Source organism: Cervus canadensis, chromosome 18, assembly GCF_019320065.1.
Source record: "Cervus canadensis isolate Bull #8, Minnesota chromosome 18, ASM1932006v1, whole genome shotgun sequence".
NCBI classification, from domain to species: Eukaryota; Metazoa; Chordata; class Mammalia; order Artiodactyla; family Cervidae; genus Cervus; species Cervus canadensis.
This window is the reverse complement of record NC_057403.1, coordinates 42,257,943-42,285,825: the sequence shown is the minus strand read 5'-3', so window position 1 is coordinate 42,285,825 and position 27,883 is coordinate 42,257,943. Positions and strand designations below refer to the sequence as shown.

The 27,883-nt window shown below is 45.6% G+C and overlaps 1 long non-coding RNA gene across 1 annotated transcript in view; it reads right to left on the bottom strand.

Annotated features, from left to right (window-relative positions):
• Positions 1-27,883, bottom strand: part of LOC122421719 — a 53,764-nt gene that overhangs the window by 9,266 nt on the left and 16,615 nt on the right. Inside the window, exon 4 of the long non-coding RNA XR_006263572.1 lies at positions 25,048-25,112. This is a non-coding gene — a long non-coding RNA (uncharacterized LOC122421719). The remainder of the gene's footprint in view (positions 1-25,047; positions 25,113-27,883) is intronic.

The following is a 27,883-nucleotide window of genomic DNA, read 5'->3' as shown; positions in this document are numbered from 1 at the left end:
AAAATTCAACACTCATTTATGATTAAAACTCTCCAGAAAGCAGGAATAGAAGGAACATACCTCAACATAATAAAAGCTATATATGACAAACCCACAGCAAGCATCACCTTCAATGGTGAAAAATTGAAAGCATTTCCCCTGAAATCAGGAACAAGACAAGGGTGCCCACTCTCACCACTACTATTCAACATAGTGTTGGAAGTTTTGGCCACAGCAATCAGAGCAGAAAAAGAAGTAAAAGGAATCCAGATAGGAAACGAAGAAGTGAAACTCTCGCTGTTTGCAGATGACATGATCCTTATATTAGAATAACCAACGACTCTCCAGAACTCTAGAAACTAATCAATAGAATATACTAAATGCAGGAAATATAAAAATTAACACACAGAATTCCTTGCATTCCATATACACAATGAAAAAACAGATAGAGATTAATGTGAACAAACCATTCACCACATGCAACAAAAAGAGTTACAAAACTTAGAGAAAATCATAGCTAAAAAACAAAATACGCCTAATACATGTAAAAACTATTAAAACCACTTGATCAATAGAAATCACACGAAGAACACAAGAGATGGAGAGGCATATGTGATTCATGGGATTGGAGTAAATTCAAATTTTGTCAATGGCTATTCTACCCAAAAGTCAAATCATATAGATTTGTCCTCTCCAACATTCAGATCCCTATCAAGCTACCAACAGGTATTTCACAGAAACTAGTACCATAAGAATTTCACAATTGTATGAAATATAAAAACCTCGAATAGCCAGTGACTGAAGTAAAGAAGAATGGAACTGGAGAATCAACCTTGCCTGAGCTTTCAGACATCTACTACAAAGCCACATCATCAAGACAGTCGGTACTGGACAAAGACAGAAATAGGTAGTAGACCAATGGAACAGAATTAGAAAGCCCAGAGATAAACCACGAGCCTAATGGACACCTATCTTTGACAAAGGAGGCAAGGATATACAATGGAAAAAAGACAACCTCTTTTTAACAAGTGGTGCTGGGAAAACTGGTCAACCACTTGTAAAAGAATGAAACTAGAACACTTTCTAACACCATACACAAAAATAAACTCAAAATGGATTAAAGATCTAAATGTCAGACCAGAAACTATAAAACTCCTAGAGGAGAACATAGGCAAACCACTCTCCGACATAAATCACAGCAAGATCCTCTATGACCCACCTCCCAGAATATTGGAAATGAAAGCAAAACTAAACAAATGGGACCTAATGAAACTTAAACGCTTTTGCACTACAAAGGAAACTATAAGTAAGGTGAAAAGACAGCCCTCAGATTGGGAGAAAATAATAGCAAATGAAGAAACAGACAAAGGATTAATCTCAAAAATATACAAGCAACTCCTGCAGCTCAATTCCAGAAAAAATAAATGACCCGATCAAAAATGGGCCAAAAACTAAACAGGGACATTTCTCCAAAAGGAAGACATACAGATGGCTAACAAACACTTGAAAAAGATGCTCAACATCACTCATTATTAGAGAAATGCAAATCAAAACCACAATGAGGTACCATTACACACCAGTCAGGATGGCTGCTATCCAAAAGTCTACAAGCAATAATGCTGGAGAGGGTGTGGAGAAAAGGGAACCCTCTTACACTGTTGGTGGGAATGCAAACTAGTACAGCCACTATGGAAAACAGTGTGGAGATTTCTTAAAAAATTGGAAATAGAACTGCCATATGACCCAGCAATCCCACTTCTGGGCATACACCACCAAGGAAACCAGATCTGAAAGAGACACGTGCACCCCAATGTTTCATCGCAGGGACGTTTTATAAATAGCCAGGTACATGGAAGCAACCTAGATGGGTCCCATCAGCAGATGAATGGATAAGGAAAGCTGTGGTCATATACACCATGGCAATTATTACTCAGCTGTTTAAAAAGAATTCAATTTGAACCAGTCCTAATTTGAGATGGATGAAACTGGAGCCCATTATACAGAGTGAAGTAAGCCAGAAAGAATAAAGAACATTACAGCATAGTAACACATATATATGGAATTTAGAAAGATGGTAACGATAACCCTATATGCAAAACAGAAAAAGAGACACAAAAATACAGAACAGACTTTTGAACTCTGTGGGAGAAGGTGAGGGTGGGATGTTTCAAAAGAACAGCATGTATACTATCTATGGTGAAACAGATCACCAGCCCAGGTGGGATGCATGAGACAAGTGCTCGGGCCTGGTGCACTGGGAAGACCCAGAGGAATCGGGTGGAGAGGGAGGTGGGAGGGGGGATCGGGATGGGGAATACGTGTAAATCTATGGCTGATTCATATCAATGTATGACAAAACCCACTGAAATGTTGTGAAGTAATTAGCCTCCAACTAATAAAAAATTAAAAAAAAAAAAAAAGAAGAAGAGGATGAACTATTTCCCCACTTTCATAAGCCAGCATTACCCTTACACTAAAACCAGACAGGGATATTACCTGAAAACTACAAACCAATATCTCTGTTGAATATAGAGGCAAAATTCTAAACAACATTTTAGCAATTTATAAAAGATATTACATTATGACCCAGTAGAGTTTACCCAAGTTTGGTTTAACATTTGAGAGTCACTCTGTGCGATCCACTATATTAACAAACTTAAATATATATATGTATATATGAATATTTCAATAGATACATTTAAGGCATTCAAGAAAATCCAATATTGGTTCTTGATTTTTAAAAAGTTGCAGCAAACTATGAATAGAAGGAAACTACCTTTATTTGATAAAGGAATGTACAAAAACCCACAACTAACATCGAACTTAATGGTGAAACATTGATTGCCTCTAAGATCAAGAACAAGACAAGCATGTCCACTCTGCCCATTTCTATTTAACACTGTTCTAGAAGGTCTAGCCAGTGTGATAAGGCAAGAAAACCAACTTAAAAACACCCATATCAGAAAGGAAAAAATAAAACTGTCTTTGTTCATGGATGACATGATTTCTATGTAGAAAATCTGATAGCATCTACAAAAGCACTTCCAGAATTAACAAACAAAGGGAATAAGGTTGCAACTTTCAAAACCACTATATCAACAGGAGTTATATTTCTGTATTCTCTGACTGAATAATTGAAAATTTGAATAAAATATACCATGTACTGGAAAATATGAAATTCTTAAGAATAAATCTGACAAATATATGCAAGATCTGTGCCCCCAAAACTACTAAATGGTAATGAAAGGCATTAAAAGATCCAATTAAATAGAGAGATGTATCATGTTCATGCATTGGACAAGCCAATATAGTTAAGATAAGAATTCTTCCCAAATTGATCTGATGATTTCATGAAATTTCAATCAGAAGGAAAATATCTTTGTGGAAATGGACAAGCTGATTTTGAAATTCATATAGAAATACAAAGGACCTGGGATAGCCAAAATACTTTTGAAAATGAAGATCAAAGTTGGAAGACTAACACTCTCTGACATCAAGTAATCAATATAGTAATCAATACAGTGTGGTATTGATGTTAAGATAGACAAAAAGATCAATGGAACAGAACAGAGAGTGTACAAATAGATCCACACATATATGGACAACCAATTTTCAACAAAGATGCAAAGAGAAATCAATGAGAAAAGGGCAAATTTTTAATAGATGATGAAAAATAATTGGATATTATATGCAAACAAATGAGTTTCAATCCATACTTCTCCCTAAATATAAAAATTAATCACAGACTTCAAAATGGATCATAGACCTAAAATGTAAAACTTAAAATTATAGAAGAAAAGGAAAAAAGACTTTGTGACCTTCGCTGAGGTCATACATTTCTTAGAAAAGGTATCAAAAACATGTTCCATAAAAGATCAAAGTTGATCAATTGGGCATCATCAAAATTAAGGACTTCTGGGAACTTCACTGGAAGTCCAGTGGTTAAGACTTTGATTTCTAATGCAAGGGGCATGAGTTCAATCCCTGGTCAGAGAGCTAAAATCCCACATGCTTCATGGCCAAGAAAACAAAAGATAATAAAACAATAACAAAAAATATTTTACAAATAATAGCAAATATACAATAAAAACAAATTCAATAAAGACCTTAAAAAAGATCCACATCAAAAAAACTTTTAAAAAATTAAGGACTTCTGCTTTTTGAAAGGTACTGTTTAGAGAACGAAAAGGCAAGCCACAGTCTGTGAGAAAGTATTTGCAAATCATAACTCTGATAAAGGACTTGTATTCAGAATATGTAGAGAACTCTCAAAACTTAATAATAAAAACACGGGAAATCCAATTTTAAAAGGAGCCACTTAACCACTGGACCACCGGGGAAGTCCCTAAGCCTGTGTTATTTCTCCTCTCAGCCTTTTGCAGCTGTGTCTGCGCTTGTTTGCCCCTGAGTGACATATTTATCCAGACCACTGTCCACCAGACTCTGTCCAGAGAAGCAGCACTAAAGGATGGGGATTTGGTATTGGCTGAGGAGGAGGAGCCTGGAAGGACCAGGAAAGATCTTTCTGGGGCCCTGCTGAGTCCCACACTGGAGGCCTACAAAAAAGTCAAGGGCAAGGCAGAAATGATGGGATACCAGGGAATAGGCAGGGTAAAAACAGCAGAATCCCAGGAAGCCAGTAGCTCAGAGGTGCAGGGACCCCAGGAAGCACAGGAGCTGGGCCTGTGTATCCTGGGCCCAGCCTATAGGGAAGTCCTCTCCCCTGCCTAGGGGTACTCACCCTGGTCTACGGGCCACTGCCAAGCCCCTGGTACTTTGCAGTAAGGCAGTAAGTTACAAGGATGAAACAGATGGGCTGTGGGCTCCAAACTGCCTGGACTCTACTCTGAGCTCTGTCCCTTCCTGGCTGTGTGACGGACTTACCCAGCTGCGGTTTAATTGCCCCTCTATAAATTGAGGCTATTGACAATCAAGACTGGCAGTGGTGCTTGTAAAGACAGGATGAGCCAATGCGCATGACGGCCTCTGAGCAGCAGCCTGGTCCCAATCAGGACCCAAGATGCCTTGCTGCTGCTGTGAACAATTTCCCAGATGCTCCCGGAAGCAGAACCCTGGCTTCAAATCCCAGCTCAGCCACATGGTACCTGGTGAGCTGGGGCAAGCTGCTTCTCCAATTTGAGCCTCACATTCTCACTCATAAAATGAAGGCTATACTATCTACCCTAAAGGGTTTTTGGGACTTCCCTTGTGGCTCAGCTGGTAAAGAATCCACCTGCAATGCAGGAGACCTGGGTTTGATTCCTGGGTTGGGAAGATCCCCTGGAGAAAGAAAAAGCTACCCACTCCAGTATTCTGGCCTAGAGAATTCCATGGACTGTATAGTCCATGGGGTCTCAAAGAGTCGGACACGAGTGAGCGACTTTCACTCACTCAAAGTGTTGTTGGGAGGGCAGAATGAAGTAAGCTGCTTTGAATGGGGGCTGGCAGAGAGGGGGCTCAGCCAATGAGGAGCATAATGATTTTCCTATCATTAGCTTCTCAGCGGGGGTTTGGTCCCCACATCCCCCCAACCCATGCTCCACCCCACGTCTGGTATCCTTACACCCCACCCTCTGCTTCCCTCAGTCATTGAAATTTATGAAGAGCTTTCAGTTCAGGTCTCAGGATACATGATGTGGCAGAAAGACCTTGAATTTAGATTAAGCAAGACTGTGTGACCTTCGGTAAGTTACTTAACCTCTCTGAACCTCACTTTCTTCATCTCTACAGGAGACGTAATTATGCACCTACATCAAGGGGCCGCTGTAAAAATCAACTGAGATGACATGTACAAAACACCTAGCACACAACAAGCCTTCAGTAGACGTGAGTTTCTCCCCTACCCCATCTTCATCTCCTGGGCCTCCGCAAGGGCAGTGACTAAATCTGATTCCATCACACACGTGCCTGATCTGCAGTGGGTCCCCAGGAAATGTTTTCCAGGTGAGTTATTCATTGCATGAATATAGTGATGCCTAAGAGAGAGGCCACCCAGATTTCTCCCCCAGCAGGCCTGCCCGAGTGGCTGACAAATCTATTATAGATGCCTCACATCTCGATAAATATTTCAATGCAAATAAATAAAGGATGTCACGGGCCTCTCAGCGAGCGACTCTTCGCAGCTCACTGCACACAATGTCTATCCCTGATTCCTGCCCAAAGTCAAGGTGTCCCCTGGGATCCTTCACTGACTCTAGCCGGACGCCATGTGTGCCAAAGTGGGAGCACAGAGAAACAAGGAAGCCGGTTCCGGAGAAAACGGAGGCCTCTTCTCACCCTGGGGTGACCTGGGGTCACTGGGGAAGCCGAGTTTCTGTTCCAGGGGAGCCTACACTCAAGTGACCTCCACCAGCCCATCACTGAGGAATGCCCGGGATTGTCTTCATGTGTCCAGCCTGGTCTGTGCCAGGACAAGGGGCAACTGAAGGTCTCTTCAAAGGAGTGGATTATGTGGTGAGTCAGGGTCATCTTCCAGGCTAATCTGTACCCCAACCTCTTTTCCAAAAAGGAAGGTCTGAGCCTCACAGCCATTTGATTCATTCATTCATTCATATGCTCAAAGAGGGTTATGGGCACCTGCCATGTGCCAGGGCCTAGACACATGGTGTTGATAAGGGAGCCAAGTTCCCCCATGTAGGAGACAGAATTCTAGGATGACGGCCAGGATTCCTGCCCCCTGCGAACATGTGGTCTGCAAAAACTGCCCCTGGAGTATGTACAGCCTTGAGAATACAATGGGATTTCACTCCGTGATTGGGTTACACTCTACAGGGAAGGTGAAAGGAATTTTTTTTTTTTTTCAGATATAATTAAAGTCTCAAATCAGTGGATTTTAGTTAATTTTGAGTTAATCAAAAGGGAGATTATCCTGGGCAGACCTGACTGAATCAGGTGAAAAGTCTTTAAAAGAGTGACTGGGCTCTTCTTTTAATTAATAGTATATATATTTTATATATAAAGTATATATATATATATATGAGTGTGTGTGTCTGTGTGTGTGCTCAGTTGCTTCAGCCATGTCCAACTGTTTGTGACCCTATGGACTGTAGCACGCCAGGCTCCTCTTGGCCATGGGGCTTTTCAGGCAAGAATACTGGAGTGGGTTGCCATGCCCTCCTCCAGGCGATCTTCCTGACCCGGGGATCGAACCTGTGTCTCCTGCATTGGCAGGTGGGTTCTTGACCACCAGCGCCACTATATGTTGGCTTGAACTAGGGATCCCTGCATTGGAAGCTCAGAGTCTTAGCTGCTGGATCACCAGGTAGGTCCCAACTGGGCCCTTCTTGAAGAGGAAGGATTTCTCCTCCAGCTTTGAAGAAGTAAGCGGCCAGGGTTGGGAAGGGGTACCAAAAGGCCATGTGACAAGGAGCTATAGGTGACCTCTTGAAGCTGAGAGCATCTCCCGAGCACCCCCCAAACCCTAGCTGACAGCCAGTGAGAAAGGACTTCAGAGCCGCAGCTTCAAGCATCTGAGTCCCGCCAACAATCACAGCATCATGGAACTTGCCTGACATCTTGAATGCAGACTTGTGAGACCCTGGGCAGAGGACCCGCTAGGCCATGCTGGGTCTCCTGACCCAGGGCAACAATGAGGTAACAAGTGTAAGCTGCTGAGTTTATGGTAACTTTTAAAGCGGTGATAGAAAATTAATACATGGCTCTTGTGGTTCTCAGAGTCTGGTGGGGGTGACAGATAACTCCAGCCTAGAAGGTGTGGGGCCAGCACAGGGATGAACCAGGAGGCCGGGGGTATTCCAGTGGAGACCTGGCCAAGGAGTCATGGAGGAGTCAGGAAGGTTCCGGGGTGGGGCAAGGGGAGGGGAGAGGGAGGAGGAAGGGGAGGAGGAGATGGGAAGAAAGAAGGGAAGGGGAGGAGAAATGGATTTCAGATGCATGGAGCAGTAAGTCCAAAGGCCGGAGTTCAGCATTTCGGCTGGTAGCCAGTAGACTAAGAAGAGGTAATATTCCATTGTATGTATGTACCACATAGTCTTTATCCATTCCATAAAGAGGAATGAAATTGAGTCATCTGTAGAGACATGGATGGACCTAGAGACTGTCATACCAAGTGAAGTAAGTCAGAAAGAGAAAAATAAATATTAATGCATACATGTGGAATCGGGAAAAAGAGAAAAAGGTATAGCTGATTTTATTTACAAAGCAAAAATAGAGACACAGATGTAGAGAACAAAGGTGTGGATACCAAGGGGAAAAGGGAGGTGGGATGAATTGGGAGATTGGAGTTGACACATATACACTATTGATATTATGTGTAAAATAGATAACTAATGAGAACCTGCTGTATAGCACAGGGAACTCTATTCAGTGCTCCGTGGTGACCTAAATGGGAAGGAAATCCAAAAATAGGGAATATATGTACATGCATAGTGGACTCACTTAGCGGTACAGTAGACACAACATTGTAAGGCAACTATACTCCAATAAAAATTTTAAAAAAAGGAGAAGAGAAGGAAGTGAAAAGAGGGCATAGCAAAGCCTAATGGGAGGGGCTTCAGAGGTCATACCCAGACATTGGGACTTCATCCTGGAGGAAATTACATGCTCAGACTGAACCTTCAGGAGACCTCCTGGCCCCTGGGTAGGGGGGAGATTGAAGGGGGCGATGCTGAGGCCATGAGACCAGTTAGGAGACAGCTGCCAGCCCAGGAGAGGGAAGAGTGGCTATTGCACATCTCAGACCCAGGTACCGTGTTTCCTTATCCTCCGTCTGCTGCTCTGGCCCAAAGATGAATGTTTAATGGACATTTCAAGGGGCCAAGGAAGGCCACATTCCTGGAGAATAGTCACACTGGTCCCAGCAGATGTGTGAGATGGACCCAGGGAGGCTTGGCCAGAGCCAGGGCTGGGCAGGCGAAAGGAAGGCAAGTGGGCACGTCTTCAGTAGTGCGAGAAAAGTCTGAGCTTCGGGAGAGTGGAACGCAATTAAGAACAGGGCCTTTCTGTCTCAGCCCTGCTGTACGCTGTTCCAGCCCCACTCTCTGGAACGCTCTCCCCGGGGATGACAAGGTGACAGTCAGTGGCGGTTTCGGAACCTCAGTGCACAGAAAGAAACTTTCCCCCTTTAGTTCCCATCTGGGGTCATGGGACTCGGCTTGAGATTTGTGTTAACCCAACAAGGACCACATAGAGATGGGTAGCATTGGGCATGTCTTCAAAAGAGAACAGTTACCCAAAGAAGAGGGAATGAGTGCTGAGCCCCACAAAGAATAGCCATCCATGAAGGGGGCCACTGCCAGTCCTTCCGGGCAGTCAAAAGAGCCTTGCTAAATATCAGGTGGCTCAGAGGCAAAGAATCTGCCTGCAATGAAGAAGACGCGGGTTTGATCCCTGGATCGGGAAGATCCCCTAGAGAAGGAAATAACAACCCACTCCAGTATTCTTGTCTGGAGAATTCCATGGACAGAGGAGCCTGGCGGGCTACAATTCATGGGGTGGCAAAGAGTCAGGCACGACTGAGCAACTAACCAGTAACAACAGCCGCAACAGACATGTCTCCAGCACAGCAGCTAGCAGCCTCAGTTCTCTCTCCACCCCCCGAAGCTCTATCCCTTGGTTGTCTTTATGCCTTTGTGTACTGAAGCCCCTGAAGTCCCCCTAGAAGTCTCTCCTCTATCCTGTTTGCTTTGCTGCACTGCCTAGAATTCAACCCTTTGTAATGAACAATTAGGATAGGAGTTTATAAATGCTTGACATAAACACAGCTAACCCCATGAGGTAGGTACTATTATTATCCTCATTTTACAGATGAGGGAACTGATACACAGAGAAGCAAGAACATTCAAACCTTGATAATCTGACCCAGAGTTCATGCTCTTAACCACCATACCACAGCTCCTTTCATCAAGTTTATAGAACAAGATATTAAGTTGCTGTCTGCCCATAAGGACCGACAGATAGACTGCCTACCCTGTTTTAAATTTCCCAACTAGGAGGAGAGATAATCATTATGGGTCCACAGGAAAAGCTCATCCATCCATTCACTCACCCATCCATGCACCCTTCCATTCACCCACCCATCCATGCTCCCACCCATCCACCTATCCATGTATCCATTTATACTTTCTTCCTCTTTCTCTTTATCCTCCCTTTCTTTTCACCCTCCCTCCCTCCCTTCCCTCCTTCTTTCCTTCCTTCACTGAAAGACTGTTTGCTATGACTTTCCTGCATGTCAGGCATCCAGAGTGGGTGCCCAGATTGGGGTCAGAGGCCTGGGGAGGGTCGGGGGGTGGCCTGGCTACTGGCCCAGAGAAGAGAGAGTGCAGAGCTCCCCTCCTCCTCCGAGACCCCAAGTCTCTCATCTACAACCCAAAGCAAAAAACCACACAGAACTTCAGGACGGAAGCAGTTTCTCGAAACTGGGACTACTAGTCATTCCCTAAGTGTACCTGCCAAATTGGACAGACAGACAGAAAGACAGGCTGTGACTGCGAACAGATGCAATTATAAGCTGAGCCAACAACCCATCGTGCACACTTCCGGAAACACAGTGAGATCTGGGGCGTCAATTATTTAAACCCTAATTAACATAGCTCTGCATGTCTTTTTTGGGGGGTGCACTCAGAACACACAGCATTGTTATCGCGGAAGAAAAGAGAGAATGAAATATTGATGGGGGTCGGCTTTGTTCTCTGCTCAGCAAGAGCGAGCTGGTTGTAGGAAGCGGATTCCCGCCGTTGCAGCAGCTTTAATTAGGAAGGTCGGTGGCTTCTCCAGCGTCTTGGATTCCTTTAATTTCCACAGAGGGAAGCGGCTTCTGAATTTTATTGAACACAGTTGAATTTTTATTTTCAAAAATCAAAACAGCAATAGTTCTTGGCATCTGTTATGAGCGCTGGGTGTTATTTGCTCTTTAGAGATAAAGTTGTTTTTATACCGGGAGAGAGCGAGCCAGGGAAAACGGGGCCGAAGATTTGTCCTGGGAAAGATACTCGACTGGGAGACAGTAGTCAGCAGAAAAATAAACCTCTACTCGACCCAGCTCGGCCTCGGGCTCCCCAGCACTCTGGCTGGCCCAAGAAATCCATTTGACAGTAAACAGTGTGCACCGCGTTTGAGGTGGTTAACTCTTGGGGCACTGGAGTCTGATCTGGTTCCAAAAGTTTCTGACACAGGAAATCAAGTAGGGGAGGTCACTGAGGACCTAGGGATGGGAGGAAGGCCAGGGCAGATCCCTGGGAGGAAGAGGAAGTGGGGGAGGGGGGAACCTGGGGTGAGGGGAATAGAACAGAAAACGGGTGCCAGGGAGGACAGGCTCTGAAAAAGGGTCCCCAGTGGCTACCTCAAAGGCCAGAGGAGCCTCTGAATGCTCGATCCCAGGTCCACATGGGGTGGGAGAAGGTGCCTTGGAGAAGGGCTCAGGTTTAAGTGGCGTCTCTCCTTCCACTTGTCATTTTTGGTCATTGGGTGGTGGGTTCATTCATTAAGCATGTGCCATGCATGTCCTAGAAGCCAGGCATCTAGCAGGCACTGGGGGTACAGAGAGACAGAGCCCCTGCTGCCACCCAAACAGGAAAACCAACAAGAGTAGTAGTCCCATAGGATGGAAGCTGGGGGCAGAGTGGGTTCACTCACTTCAGAAGTGATGTTTGATAGGAAGAAACGAAAGAAGGAAGGAAGGAAAGAAGAAAAGAAAGGAGGGAAGGAAAATGTATTTCAAGGTAGAAAGTGGCAAAGAGGACATTCCAAGCACAGCCTCTATAAAGGTGAGGAGTGGAGGAGGTGGGGGAAGGTGGTGAGAAGGCAGAAATATACTGGAGTTGCAGCAGAGGAAGCAGATGAAAATGAGGTCTGTTCCCGTAACAGGGTCTCTGCAGACTCAACCTCAGGATGCAAAGCAGACAAGCTGGCCGAGAGCTGGAGCAACTCTGCCTGAACCTCAGGGAGCGGGGATGTGGGTTCATGGTACATGCCCACTCATTGAGCCCAGGTCACACTCTGCAGGCAGGTCCAAGTCCCCTATAAAATGAATTGTGGGTTGCAAGGGACAAAGGTGTGGTCGCATGAAATGAGGTCTTTTTTATGTAAGTTTTTAAATGTTTCTTTTTTTAATTTCTAAATATTTCTTTATTCATTTGGCTGCACCAGGATCTTCTTGGCATCATGTGGGATCTATTGTTGTGATGTGCAGTTTCAGTAGTTGTGATACATGGGCTTATTTGCATGTGGGATCTTAGTTCCCAGACTAGGGATTGAACCCGTGTCCACTGCATTGGGATGCAAATTCTTAGCCGGATCACCAGGGAAGTTCCGAGGTCATTTCTTTAGCTACAGGAGTGCTCCAATTGCAATCGAGGCTTTTTTTTTTTTTTTCAGCCCTCAAGTTGCTGAAACACACTTTACCTGCATGCACAGAAAGCCAGAAGTGCCTGGACATTGACATCCTTCTAGAGCACCGTGGTGGATGTGGGTTGTAAAGGCTTTGATCCCCTCCACCCTTAAGCAGGACAACGCAAATGAATGACACGCTATCTCCAGCTCCAGGTCCCCTCTCTACGACTTTGTTGATACACATCTTCTCTCGGCTTCCTTCCTTTCCCTGTCCCACTTCCCCACTCCCTGTGGACTGTTTCCAGAAATGCTTCCTGAGGCATCACTTTCACCTGACTCCAGCTCAGGGTCTGACTTGGGGAACCCAGTCTTAATAGCCACCTGTGTGCCAGTCATTTTTTTCACCCCGATGTGTTAAATAAGTCACACCTGTGCACATGCACATGTGACCAAGAACATACCAAGGAATAATCTAAGCGCTGGGGATGCAACAGAGAATGAAACCACCAAGTTTGCCTGCCTGGAGGAGCTGACACTCTCTTGGGGAAGACAGTGAACATAGCATTCAGTAAATAAGGCAATCAGGAAAGGACTCCTGGAAGAGGCAACTTTGGAGAAGACATTTCAAGGAGTTGGGAAGGATGCAAGCCACTAAAATAATCCACATAAGAAGTTTAAGAGTGTTCCCAGGAGAGGCCGTGGCAAGTGCAAAGGCCCTGAGGCAACATATGAATGCTGTGTTCCAGGAATACCAAGGTAGCCAGTGTGACAGGGGCAGAGTTCACAAAGGGGAGAATAAAGAAGAGGGACAGAGAGGTGTGGGATGGAGGTCCTGCAGAATCTCTGCATTTCAGTCCACACACAGTAGTTTTTATTATGAATGTGGTCAGAACCAGCAGAGGGTCCTGTATTGGTCTCCTGCAGAGCAATTTCAAGCCCAGGTGAGAGCTGACCTTGAGAAGTCACAGGGGCGTTTTGCTCAAAGCGGATTTGCAAAGAATGATGTCATTCAGGTAGAAACTGGCCTCTCCCTGGAAGGCTTTTTGCACTAGCTGCCATGAGAACACAGCTCTCTGCATCTTGTTATACGTGTGCACACAGACATGAAAGGCATCCTACCACACCCTCTCGCTGAAGGTGCTTTTTTTTTCCCCCTCACTCACTTATTTATTCAACAAGCAATCATTGGGCTCCTTGACATGTGAGGTGCTACTCTAAGACTGGGGCCACCCTGGTGAACAAGGCAAGACCAGGTCCTTGCTCAAGAAGACCTCACATTCTAGTGGCAGAAATGGATGATAAACAGACATAAAATATACTTCAGGTAGTGCCAAGTCCTACAAAGAAAAAGAAAACAGGTTAGACTAAGGGTTCTCAACTGGGAAGACTTTGCCCCCAGAACACATTTGATGATGTTTGGAGGCATGTTTGGAGTCATAACCTTTGGAAGGTGGATGCTCCTGGGTCTAATAAGTAGACCCAAGAAATGCTGCTAAACATTCTAAATGCATTCTAAAATGCAAAGGACAGCCTCCCCCAGTGAAGAACTCTCCAGTGCAAAGTATCAACAGTTCGAAAACTAAGAAATCCTGGGATAGGGGCTAGAGTCACAGAGAAGAATTGAAACCAGGATGGTGTGGGAAGCCAGGATGGTCAGGTTTCCTTCTCAGATGTTACCTCTACTCAAAAAGGTAACATTTCTGCAGGAATTTCTGCAGGAATGGAATTGAGGAGTAAATGACAAGGCACTAGCATTTCAGGCAGAGGGAACTAGCCAATGCAAAGGTTCTGAGGGGGCAAAATACTTCATGTGTTCAAAGAACACATGTAGATGTAGTTCATCCTTTATAAAGACTTCAGGGTATTCCACTTTCAGAATTAGACACCTCAAGGAGCACAGATTTCACCCTAGGATCATTTCTAAACCTCCTCCTCCAAAACAAGCAAGGCATCCCTGTTTACCAAAAGGGCCATGCCAACCCCAGACGGGCCTCTAGCTAAGCTGTACATCCTGGTGGGAAAAGGGCATTTCCCCCTAAGATAGAACCCTTGACCCCTGGACTTGGATCTGTGGCCCCTTGGTTAGTGGGTCCAGCGGCATCACCCCAACTCTCCATTTTATAGGGTCAACTGAGCCTCAAAAGTTTACAGGCAGTTTATACAGGGGCTGGGGCACGTGACCTCACTTCCAAGACTGCCTCCATCATCAGTCCTGTTTGCCAGCCACAGAGTCCCTCCAGACCCTCTCTGATTTTATAAACAAGGCTCAGCTCTGAGAATCGCTTTCTCCCAGGCCCACACCCTCTTTGCTGTGACATTTCCTCTCCCCCCTTGAGTCTGCCTCCCAGGGCCCAGCCTCGCTGGAGGCTTTGATTAAATATGCACCTCCTAATCTCATCAGAGGCCAGAAACATGCATATATGCAAATCAACATCTGCTTCTCTACTCGGGGAAGGATCTTCCCAGAGTTCTCTGGGAAAAGAAGCCCAACCCAGTGAACTCAGAGGGGAAGGCTCCAGATCATCCGAAAGTCACTTCGAAATCCCTGGGTCCCTGGATGGAAATTCACTCTCCATGTAACTGGAGATTATACTTGACGGAGCCATAAAGGAGCAGCCCCATGATCCACCTCACGCTGCCTCTCCCGAATCAAGCCACTTCTGTGTAACAGGAGATGTGGCCTGGCCCCCGGTCCAGGGGAGCTTGCCACTTTGGCCGACAAGGGATGCAGCAGCTAGTGGTCACTTCCTGCCTTTGCCAGGTATCTCCATTGGTAACCTGAAGGCACCGTTTACCTGGAACATTACTGTATGTATGCTTAGGGCTCACACCACCACCTCAAAGTCTCTATGGCTTGAAACCATGACACTCCATTTGTCACCCGTGTGAAGCCAAAACAGTGGCACAGACTGAGGACGAGGTCCTTCCATCTTGCGGCCCTGCCAGTCTCTTAACACCCGTGAGTCCTCCGGGTGGAAAATTGCACTGAGGTTTTGTGGGCGGGGCCAGGAAGTGACGCACATCACAGGATGCTCACATCCCATTGGCCAGAACTTAAGTCACGTGGTCCCTCCTAACTGCAAGGGAGGCTGGGAAATCAACCTGGTGGTGCTACCTGGAAGGAGGAGAAAGTGAGTTTTCTGTGTTCCAGAGTGGTCTCTGTCAGGGTCATTCTATCACACAACTTCAGAACTGAAAGGGTCCTTAGAGCACTGATTGGTTTAGGTCCTTGGTTTGTAAGCAACAGAAAGCAATTAGCATTAGGAAATTCATGGGCAGAACATGAAGGAATCCCCAGCTTGAGATATAGTAGGGGAGCCTGGGCAAGGCCAGCACAACTATGGGGTCACAGTAGGAATGACCTGGTCAAGATGCGAGCCATCCATGTCTTCAGCCTTGTGTCACTGTTTCCATGAAGTCCCCGTGAGAGCACCTGGCTGGTCACACCTAGATCCTACACTGACCACCAGGAGCAGAAGGGAGAGGAAAGGACTGAACTTGGCCTGTGGCTTCCACACAGCATAGTATCGCTCAGGAGTTTGTCATCCCACACAAACAATGCCTCTGAGGGAGACGGGTGAGTCTCTAACAGGAAATCAGGGTGCTGACTTCAGGAGATGGGGCATTGGGACTGAGAAGGGTCTGTTACTGAGATCAGAGCTCTTCCTTGCAGGTGGGCCCAGTGGAGATCAGTGAAAGAAAAGAGGCAGAACTAGATCCTGAGCCTCCCATAGTTGCACTGATCACCTGTTTGGTGACAGATGAGATTTGACGCCATTTTCCTTTTCAAAACCTTTGAGCCCCAGGGTCTCTGTCCTGAGCCTTCTTCCTTGTCAGGGTCTGAAGTCACCTTGATTCTTTCTAGAGGAAACATGCCTGTTGGGAAATTGGATATTTGGGGGTGGCCCATGTGGTGGGGCTTGGGAGGAGTAGTTGAGTAAGGACATAAGAGGAAAAACCACCTGTGGGAGAAATCATCAGATATAGCTTGTAAAACTGTTAAATTATAAAATCTCTATAAAGCTGACATTTGGGTAGGTGGTTAATATCTGGGCCTCTCCAAGCTCCCTGACGTTTTGACCATATTATTTCAAGGAAAATGTATTTGTGTGATTATATTCCAAGTGTGTGGTGGACATGAGTTTTTTTTGACCACCCAGCTTCCTTGAACCCTCCTGCTGGAAAGAGCACCCCAATTTCCTTTAAGTAATTTCCCCTCTCCTGCAAAAGAGTCAGACACAACTTAACAACTAAACAACAGCAACATATTTATATATCTGTGTATATGTGTATACATCTGTATGTCTGTGTTATATATCCTATCACTACAACTGTTAAGTTGAACCACGTGAAATTGACAGTATTGGACCATATTTGAGCTATAAAAATGGCACCTTCAAAAGTTCTATGTGTACATGTGTGTATGCTCAGTCACTTCAGTCATGTCTGACTCTTTGCAACCCTATGGACTATAGTCTGCCAGCTCCTCTGTCCATGGGATTCTCCAGGCAAGAATACTGGAGTGGCTTGCCTTGCCCTCCTCCAGGGGATCTTCCTGACCCAGGGATTGAACCTGTGTCTCCTGCATTGCAGGTGGATTCTTTACTGCTGAGTCACTGGGTAAGCCCATTTAGCTCTGTACCTGTACCAAATCTGTATAATCTAGATCAGTATTTCCTTCTCTTTCACACACACAAAAACACAAACATTCCTCTAATTCTGAATCTGGGACTATCGCTCATCCCCATCACCACCATCCAGAGCCTGGCCACCCTGAGATAGAGAGGAAGTAAGGCCTCGGGGACCCGAGGGTCAAGGAGGCCCATGGATAGCTGTCCAGCTCTCCTGGCCTCAGAGTGAGCTGGTCCCCTCCGCTCCCTCTGCTGACCAGGGGAGGCCCTAATTAACCAGCCACCACTCCCTCCGCAATAGAAGGGAGGGATCAATGGACCATTTGACACTGACTTGTGTTTGACGGGCAGGGAGGAGGCAAGCCACAGACATTGGGCCCCCCGTCTACATCCCCGGGGATGAGGTCAGAGGCTGCAGAGCAAAGCCAGGGTGGAGGGAGGGCAGCCTAACACAGCCTAGCACTAGCTCTGGGCTAGTCCAGAGTCTCCTGTCCTGTCCTCCTCTTCTCCGAGCGGAGTGCAGCATGACCACCCTGCTTCTCCAGGTCCTGTCTGCCTGTCACACTCTCCCCTCGGGGGCTTGGTTGGCCTGGCCTCCAGGCACCCTCCCCGCCTCAGTCCCAGAGGCCTCTGGCTGCCCAGCTCAGCCCCCGGCCGCCCACTCTGGCCGCGGGGCTGTTTGTGGAGCCATCCCAGGCAGCCCCAAGCCTCTGTCTTCCTATTTAGACAAACAAACAAAAGCCGGTTCGGTTACCACGGGCGGGCTGTGAGGCATCCAACACAAACCAAAGCCGCCCGCCTGGCGTCTCCGGGTGCCCTGGGTTCGGTTCAGGCGGTCCCAGGACATTTGCCTTCTTCCCGCTCTGGCCTCATTACCCGACTCTCCCCGCCTCAGTGACACACGTCCCCAGCCCCTTCACAGAGGCTGTGTGAAGCGAGGCCAGGCAACTCTCTGGCTGCAGAAAAGGGCTGACGCCTGAAAGTCCCTGGGTCCTGGCTAGAGCAGAGGCTTCTTGTACCCTTAAAACCCTGGAATGTCCTGCTCCAGAGGGGTTTGGAGCTAACCTGTCCAGCACCCATTTAACAGATGGGAAAACTGAGGCCAGAGAGAAGGGACTTTCCAAGGTTACACAGTCAACTTGAGACAAAACTTTTAAAAGCCATAAGCAGGGTCAGGAACTACCTAACTGGTACATTGGGGAGTACCTCCTAAAGGATTTTTTCCTCATGGATTTTGTACCTTCCTTAGGGTAAAGAAGGGTAAAGACTGAACCAAGGCTATCTATCCTGAACTCCTACCATTAGAGCTCTAATCCTTGAGTGAAGAGTGCTGGTAAACATCTTCTTGATTCCGAGTTAAGAAAAGAAAACAAAGTGTAAACAACTGTCTAAAAAGTATTCAGTATTCTGCAGCATAATATATGTGTGTTTATGTATGTGCATGTGTGTGTGGTATATGCATATATATATATATATGATTTAAAAAATATACACATACACACACACACACACTGGGATGAACATTTCTAGCAGTGTATCTGAGAAACTACTGGTAGAGGTTGCCTCTGGGGAGAACTGCAGAAAATACACAATTGTGGGCAGACTGACTTTTCACCATATGCTCTTCTAGATAATTCTTACTAGGTACTTTTTCCCTTTGCAATAATAAAAATAAGGGTAAACATTTACCTAGTCCTTACTATGAGCAGGTACTGTTCTTGGTGCTTTTTTACCATAGCTCACTTCATCCTCATATTTGCCCCACACCAGGGATATATAATCATTAGTATCCCCGTTGGACAGACAAGCAGAGTGAGGCATTGAGACATTAAATGACCTACTCAAGGCCACACAGTCAGTAAATGGCAGAACTACAATTTGAACCCTGATAGCTCAGCTCCAAAGGGCAGGCCTGTCACCTCTGTATTAATCTACCACTCTATTAAAATCTTTTGACAAATAAAATAGGAAGTGGAGAGGCAAATCCTGGTGTGGATAGGGAACGGATGTGATGCCCAGTCACACACAGCCTCCTCTTGGCAGGCTCATCAAGGGACTCACACTCTGTTTCCCTGGAGACAGAGTTGGGGCAGGGCAGGGCCCCCAACTCTGGGGTGTGGGGATGGGGGAGGAGAAGGTAGCTCTGGAAGTGTGGGCCCAGGGAACGGGGAAGAGAAAAGGCCTACAGCCTCTGGGTCACAAGTCTGCCAAAAACCTGCTCATCTCCCTCCGTCTGATAGTCACAAGGAGGGATAGTCACAAGGTAGGAATCAGGACTCCCACCGCAGATGAAGAAGGAAGCCAGTTTTCAAGGCTGCTTCTTCAACAAGAGCAATAGGAAAACCTTGGTTCTGGTGCTGCTTCCTCAAACTTCTAACACGGGGATAATCATCATAATTCAGTCCATTCAGTCGCTCAGTTGTGTCCAACTCTTTGCGACCCCATGGATTGCAGCACATCAGGCTTCCCTGTCCATCACCAACTCACGGAGCTAGCTCAAACTACTGTCCATCAAGTTGGTGATGCCATCCAACCATCTCATCCTCTGTCATCCCCTTCTCCTCCTGCCTTCAATCTTGCCTAACATCAGGGTCTTTTCCAAAGAGTCAGTTCTTTGCATCAGGTGGCCAAAATATTGGAGTTTCAGCTTCAACATCAGTCCTTCCAATGAATATTCAGGACTGATTTCCTTTAGGATTGACTGGTTTGATCTCCTTGCAATCCAAGGGACTCTCAAGAGTCTGTTCCAACACCACAATAATTAATACACAATAATAATAGCAATAATAATAATGTGTTATTGCTACATAATACTGTATAATATGCTATAATATGCATAATATATGCATATATTATATGCATAATATACTATAATATGCTATATAATAGTGTATAATTATGTAATAATCTGCTGTATTATGGCAGATTAAAAGTGGCCAAAGATTCTTTGACATCGTCCTATGAAGAGGTGGGGTCACGTTCCCTCTCCCTGGACCTGGGTGCACTGTGACTGCTGTAATGATGATAGCACTGTAGAAATGCTAGTTTCCAGCCCTGAGCTTGCCAAGACCAGCAGCTCCTACCTCCTGTCTTTGGGTATGCTCACTCTTGGAGCCCCAAGCAGCCATATGAGAATGCCAGCAACTCTTCTGGAGAGACCACAGGGGTAGGGACAGGAGCCCAGATGAGCCCAGTCTTTCCAAAAAAAAAAAAATGTGACTTAAGGCATCTTAGATCCTCCAAACTAGCCCAGCCTCCCACTGAATAACACCAAGTGGCCCCACGCAAGACCACTTGGAGCAGAAAAATTGCTCTGCTCCAAGAATGGGATTTCCAGCTTGTGAAACCACCACCCGCGTCAGGAAAGAGAATACTGACAGCCCCCGAGACGCCTTCCGCCAATCACCACCCTTCCTTTGTCACCAGAGATAACCACTGTCTAGGCTTTTTCATGATGCTTTATCTCTTTTAAAAATTATTTTATCTTATGTAAATACAGTATTTAGTTTTACACTTTTTTGAACTTTCTAGAAAGAGACTCCACAGTATGCATTCTTTTGTGTCTTATTTCTTTTGCTCAGCATCACATCTGTGAGATTCAACCATGTTGTTTCATATCTTGGTATCTTGGTCATGTTCACTGCTGTATAGTACTCCATCGTATTGCTACACAACAATATATTTATCAGTTCGATTATTGTTGGACATTTGGGTTGTTTCCAGTGTTGCTCTCTTTGGTACAATGCTGCCATGCTCATTCTTGACCGTATCACCTGGTGAATAGGGGCTCACACTTCTGAATATGTGCCAGGGAGTGGAATTTCTGCATACAGTCTTTGCATATCTTTAACTCTTCTCAATAACTTTTTGTCCCAGCTTTCCCTCCAACTAGCAGCATCTGAGATTATGCTGTGAACGATACCTCATCCTGGGTTTAACTTGTATTTCTTTGATGGTTGATGAGACCCACCACCACTTCATATGTTTATTGCCCATTTGGATGTCCTCCTTTGTAGAGTTCCTGTTTAAATTTTCTTCCCATTTCTCTAATAGCTGTATAGCATTTAAAATTTTTTCCAAGTTTCAAAAACTGAAGGACTGTCTCCTAAAATATAGACATCTGGTTACAGTAGAGAACAGAGACTCTCCGGCCACTGGTGGCTTGTGTCCCTGCTTGATGATGATCACTGGGGCTGAGCAGGGGAGAGTCCCTTTAGTCAGAGTGTGGTCACCAGGGTCTCTCAGGGCCTCCTACTTCATCCATTCTCGTGTCATGCTCTGCTGGCACTTGTATTTGGGACTTCTGATTTAGTGTCTCAGCTGCTTTTCACCTAACCTGCTGTGGTGGGTTAATTGCAGGATTGTCCCAATTTAATTATGCTTCTTATAAAATCTTCATCCTTGGATTGTCCTCTCTGCATGACTTTCTTTGGCCAAATGAGACAGTGGCACATGAGATTCAAGCAAAGACTGGGAAAGCATTTGAGCATGGGAGCTTATGCTCTGGCAGCTCTTGAAACCCTGCCATCTGGGCTAGCCTGTCGGGGAATGAGCACCTACTAGGAGAGAGGCCCCCATTATCCCAACCAAGACCATCATCATCCAGCCAGCCCCAGCTGATCCACTAGTTGACCACAGAGACATGAACAAGTCTGGTCAGGATGAGCCAAATCCAGCCTAGACCAGAAGAAATCCCCAGTTAACTCAGTCCAAATTGCTGTTATGCAGAATTGTGAGATAATAAAAGGTTGCTTTTAAAGCCATGACATTTGGGGGTGTTTTGTTACACAGCAAAAGCAAGTTGATAACATTTGCCAACTGAGTATTCCGCAAACCTCAGAAAAAATCAGAGAGAAATGCAGGGAAGTACTTGGAGCCAGATTCCACATCTGCATCTTCACATGGTGAAATAGCTGACACAGAATCCCCTTCTCCGAAGGTACTGGCTTGCCCTTCTTTGATGTCCCAACCCTACTTTCACCCTCCTTTACCCTCAGGTCCTTGAGTGCCTGCTCTGTTGTGACCCTCACCATCCTACAAAGAGCCCCGGCAATAACCTGGTGTAATTGGTTAATATTTTCTCACCTTAATTAAAAGTCCAAATGGGAATATTGGCAGCTTAGGCCCTCATTTGAAAATTGAGCCCTATTCCCATTACTAGGAATGTCTAATTAAAACATCCGTTAAAAGTCCATAACATTAAGTTAATGGGGAAAGCCAGGAGGAATTCAATCAGATTTTATTTCTGTAAAATTAATATTAGCAACTTAAAAAAAAAAAATGTCCCCAATGCTGATCGTTATTCATAAAAGCCTCTCTGAGCATTAGAATGGAAGTCTCATTTAGACAGTTTTAGATCAGGCTGAACTCAAATGGGATTTCAGCAGAAGACAAAGAACCCATGTGCCAAATCCTGAACTGTGAAGATGCACCTTTAGGCTTGAATCAAAAACTTCCTAATAGACCTAACTTGGGAGGCTCCAGGCTGGAAATCTGGAGACCTGGATTCTGGCTGAGGGCTTTAGCCAAGCCACTTAACCTCTTTGGATACAATTTACCCTGCTGTCAGATAGGGTTAGCAATTACACTTGGGACCTGCTATTTCACAGGTGTGTCTTGAGGCCATAAGATAATGGTGATGAAAGACCTTTGAGGAAGTAAACTTGGCCGGAAGGGAGGGAAGAGGAAGAAGGCTGGATTAGAGCTATGCAACCTTTAGTCTACTTTGCAAGAGACTCATCTAGATCACACTGGGCACTCAGCTAATGGCTGTTAGGGCTTCCCTTGTGGCCTAGCTGGTAAAGAATCTGCCTGCAATGTGGGAGACCTGGGTTTGATCCCTGGGTTGGGAAGATCCCCTGGAGAAGGGAAAGGCAACCCACTCCAGTATTCTGGCTTGGAGAATTCCATGGACTATATAGTCCACGGGATCGCAAAGAGTCAGAGACGACTGAGCGATTTTCACTTTCACTGCCTTCAGCAGCAGCTTGGGTATTACAAAGAAAATATATAATAACTTCTAGTTTCAGTTAAAATAAAAAGTTTCCTGTTCATTTAAAAGAAACAAGAAATTTTAAAAGGTGAACAATGAAAAGAAAAAGGAAAATCATTCTAAATTTTACTACTAAGAAATCACCATTTCCACACTAATGCATATTACTCCTGCTGTTTCACTCAGATGTATGATGATGAACAATATGTAGATTGATAGAAAGATGGACAGATGGATAAAAACAAATTATACAAATGGGCTCCTACCATTCAGACTTCTTAAAAAAAGCTATTGAATATATTTAACTTGAGTTTAATGGAAGAAAAATAAACTTGTGAAACTAAAAATATTGCTGATTATTTCATTTCAAGAGATATTCATTCCTAAAAGAATAAAGGATTAAGAAAAAAGATTGTAAAACAATAATAGTCTGGTCTAGTGCTATGGTCGAATGTATCCTCCCCACCCACTCAAATCATACACTGAAACCTAACTCCCAAGCTATTAGAAGGCAGAGCTTTAAGGGGGTGATTAGTCATGAGGGTGGAGCTCTCGTGAATGGCATTAGTGCCCTTGTAAAAGAGACCTGTAAGAGCTTCCTCCCCACATCCACTGCATGAGGACATGATGAGAAGCCGGCAGTCTGTAACCAGGAAGAGGGTCTTCACCAGACCTGGATCCTGCTGGCACCTTATCTTGGACTCCTTGGGCTCCAGAACTGTCAGAAATAAATTTCTGTTGCTCCTGCATTGCAGGCAGATTCTTCACTGTCTGAGCCACCAGAAAAGCCCAGGAATACTGGAGTGGGTAGGCATTCCCTTTTCCAGGCCATCTTCCCAATCCAGGGCTTGAACCCAGGTCTCCGGCACTGCAGGTGGATTCTTTATCATCTGCACCACCAGGGAAGCCGATAAGCTTCCCATTCTATGGTATTCTGTTGTAGCAATCCATATGTACTAAGACATCTACATCATAAGGGAAGCTTTTGGCTGCAAGTAATGGAAAAGTGACCTACCCTGGTTTAAACAGTAAGAAAATTTATACATTTACAGAAATCTACTGTTAGGGAGCTTCTGGTCACTCAGTCAAGCAGTTCAATGATTTCAAGGATTAGATTCCTTCTTATCTCCTCTCTGCTACCCCAGAACTGGCTCTACCCCAAGGATGGTTTCCTCCTGACTACAGAACTTTATGGTGCTAAGAACAATTATTTACCAACCACCCCAAAGGAAGCTACCGTTAGTATTTTTATTTTATAGATGGAAAAACTGAGGCTCGGAGAAGTTAAGTGACTTGCTCAATCTCACGTAGCTAGCAAGTGGCAGAGCTAGAATTCCAAAGAAGCAGTCTGGGATAAATTGCATTATTGGTGCTTATTTTTTTTTTTTTTGTCCTTGGTCATATGACTTTGCAGTACTTCTCAGTAAAAAAGGTGGAGTGTATTTCCCCATCCTTGCCTTTGGGTTGAATCATGTGACTCTCTTAGGCCAAGATCATGAGACAGAAGTAACAGTGTGCCAGTTTAAGTCTAGGCCATAAGAGGTTTCGTGTTTCCATTTTCTTTGCTTGTAAGAACATTCTCTGGCTAGCTCACTGGACCAAGAAAGAAAACAGACAAGTGGAACAAATTTCACAGATCTTTAGGTAAAGTAGAGCTACTCCAGCTCCACAGCCTAGATCAGCTAATTCCTGAATGAACCACAAATACATCAGCAAACCCAGCTAACAGTGGTGCTGTTTCAGCTTACCAAGAGAGGTATCAGCTAAATTAATTTCCATTTTTATAAGCCATGAGGTTTTATCAAAAACATTTTTTGTTGTTGTTACACAGCATTATTGTGGCAATGGCTAGCTGATACAGTCTGACTCCGGAGTCTGCATTTTTAACCACTATCCCACACTGCCCATATCTGGCATGTGCTTCACCTCCACTAGATGGAGGCTGTTCTACCTGAGTATGGAGAAGGTAGGGATTGAGGGAGATGCCTTGAAACCAGGCAGCAAGCCTCAGAAGGACTCTGGGGCTGGCTAGGGCCCACAGCATCTCTCAGGCTCATGGCTGTGTAACCAGGCAGTGTTTCATCTCTCAATTATGCATTGCTATTGATCCACAGGGCCTGCAAAACACTCAGTGCATTACAGTCCAGCAAGGCATACCTCTGGCTTCCCCTGGATATCGGTTTCTTGCTCTCTATCTCTCAAAGCTGGGCTGGCTTGTACTCCTGGAAAAGATAACACAGAGGGAGCAAATTGGTTACAACTGGTACCTCACCAGACCCAGGTCCAGAGAACAGCTGGGGTAGAAACTCTGGGCCTTTCAGCAGGGGATGGCAGCATTAGGGCATCACCCTGTGCCCTGACTCCATGGCTCAGCCACTCACCCTGAATGGAGGCTTACAGCTCTCCTGACCTCCCCCTATTTTCTCTTGTCACTGAAAAGATTTCTATAAACTGTTCCTTGGCGCTGGAGCTGTTGGCCATCTGATGTCTCAGGATAAGCTCCTAGGAACAGACTGATGTGGGGATACTTATACAAGTGATTTTTGAGGACTCATTCCCAGGAGAACCTTAGAGTGATGAAAGAAGAGGCAGGGGAAGAAACTGGGCAAAGCTGTGGATTCTGCAAAAGTCAGTCCTCAGCCTGATCCACAGGGAGCTCTAGAGAGTGATGGTATGAGCTGTTCCTTCTTAAAGCAAGGAGTCTAGATTTTTGTGCCTGCACATCAGTCATTGACTGGTGTCTTCCCCATCACAGGGGCAGGGGAACATGGAATCTCATATGCATTTCTGGGTGAAGTGGCTCCTCCAGCTGATGAGTCTTTGGAGAAAGGGCAGTTGTGGGCCATCAGAGTCCCACTTACAGCATCCAGAGGGAGTGCACCAAGGATTACCACCCCAGCTCACTCCTCCTTGTCCTTCAGGATTCCACTTGAATGCAACTGAGGCCCCAGGCAGGCAGATAAATAAATAAATACATATTTTAAATAAGTAAATAAAGCCTTGGCCTTGACTCCGTTCTGCCTTGGATGCAGATGTGAGTTTGAGAGAGTCACCAGCCATTGGGAGACTAGGAAGCAATTGCACAAGATCCAAAGTCAACAAGGAATGAAGAGGAAATTGAAAGATGAGCTAGACCTTAGGCCCTGATAACATCATGGAGCCAATCAGTGCCCCAAACTGCCACCTCCAGAGAGCTGGTAATGGGGGGAAAAGAAACCCCTATTCATTCAGATCACAATCGTAGGCTTTTCTCTTCCTTGAAGCTGGCATTCCTGACAAGGAGATTTTCCCAGGCAATCTCTTAACTACCCTTTGAAGTGGCGGGGCCATGTAGCCACGCGCCCATCTCATGGATAGAGAAACTAGCCTGGCTACGTGGTTTCAAGCTGTCTTCCCTCCAGCTCGCTCGCAAACTCCAGATTTGCAGAAAAGACATGCATGTCATTTGGTCCCAGGCGTGCAGTACAAAGGGGCGGAAATATGTTCTCCAAACAAACTGTCCCAGTGCATCGTGTGGGTCCTGGGTTTGCAGGAATATCAAATAGCACTGAATTAGGCCATGGTTTGGGAAGCCCTGGCTGCTGCCCCACTGGTTCTTCTGGGGCTCCCGGGAGAGTGGCGGTGGGGCCAGCATTGGAGGGGAAACAAGCAAGATGGGTCTCAATTACTCAACGGAAAGTGGCTTCATTTTGGGGAAAAATACCCCCCCAAAAAAAACAAGATTATTTTTTAAAAAATGCTCTGTATTGCAGACTTTGAGCTAAATAAGAACTGCTTCAATCAATGTACAATAAGAAAGTGAGGGAATTGGATATAAATTCCCTGCCACAGAGTTCTGCAGACCCTCATGCATGCATGCATGCTAAGTTGCTTCAGTTGTGTCCGATTGTTTGTGACCCTATGGGCCGTAGCCCACCAGGCCCCTCTGTCCATGGGATTCTCCTGGCTAGAATACTGGGTCTGGGGCGGGGGACATATGTATCCCTGTGGCCAATTCATGTTACGCACGGCAAAAACCATCACAGTATTGTAAAGTAATTATCCTCAAATTAAATTAATTAATTAGGAAAAAAAAAAAAGAATACTGGGCTGGGTTGCCATGCCCTCCTCCAGGGGATCTTCCCCACCCAGGGATTGAACCCTCTTCTCTTATGTCTCCTGCATTGGCAGGTGGGTTCTTTACCACTAGCGCCATCTGGGAAGCCCTCTGCAGACATTCACTGTATCCCAAAGCCTGTTGTTAAAGTTGGAACAATTATCTGTGGAGCCCCAGGGCCCAAGCCACTTCCGGGTCTCTGCAGAACAAAGTTGCAAACCCAGTTGCACAGATCCCCAAAGAGAAGCCCCTCGCTCAGAGGCCCCCAGCTCTGGGGGATAAATTCCTTCTCAGCCTGGGCTCTCCTCACCCTGGCTGAAGCCGGCTCCCTGGAGGAAGATGTGCTTCTGTGTCGTCTGCAGAAGCCACTCTTAGAAGCCAGGGGTCCCTCTGGAGGCAGTTCTGAGCTTCCTAGCCTGCTGAGTCTTTCTAGAGAGGATGTGAGCCACAGAGAAGCTTCATACATTGGCGAGTTAATTGTATCTGCTGTTAACCAATAAACCCTAAAACATGAGTGTCTCCACACAACAGAAGTTATCTTGCTTACTCACACAGTAGTCTCAGACAGGAGTGCCTGGTACCTAGATGGCTTCTCCTGAGTGATTGGAGACCAGAGCTCTTTCTTTATTTTGGCTTCAGCTTCCCTAGGGCCTTGCTGACCTCTCTGTGAATTCATGGATGACGGAAAAAAGGGAAGGCAACCCTGCTGCTTTGGTTTCTTGGGAAATAGGAGCTAAATAACCTGCTCAAAGCCCCACACTGTCCAACAGCTGGCTGGACGTGTCTGGTGGCATGTTCTGCAGGCATCTAAAAATGAACTCCTTCCTTGTCTCCACCACCTTCCCACTTACTTCCCCATCTATTGACAAGAGGCTCCACCCTGGGGAAGCCCTGGGG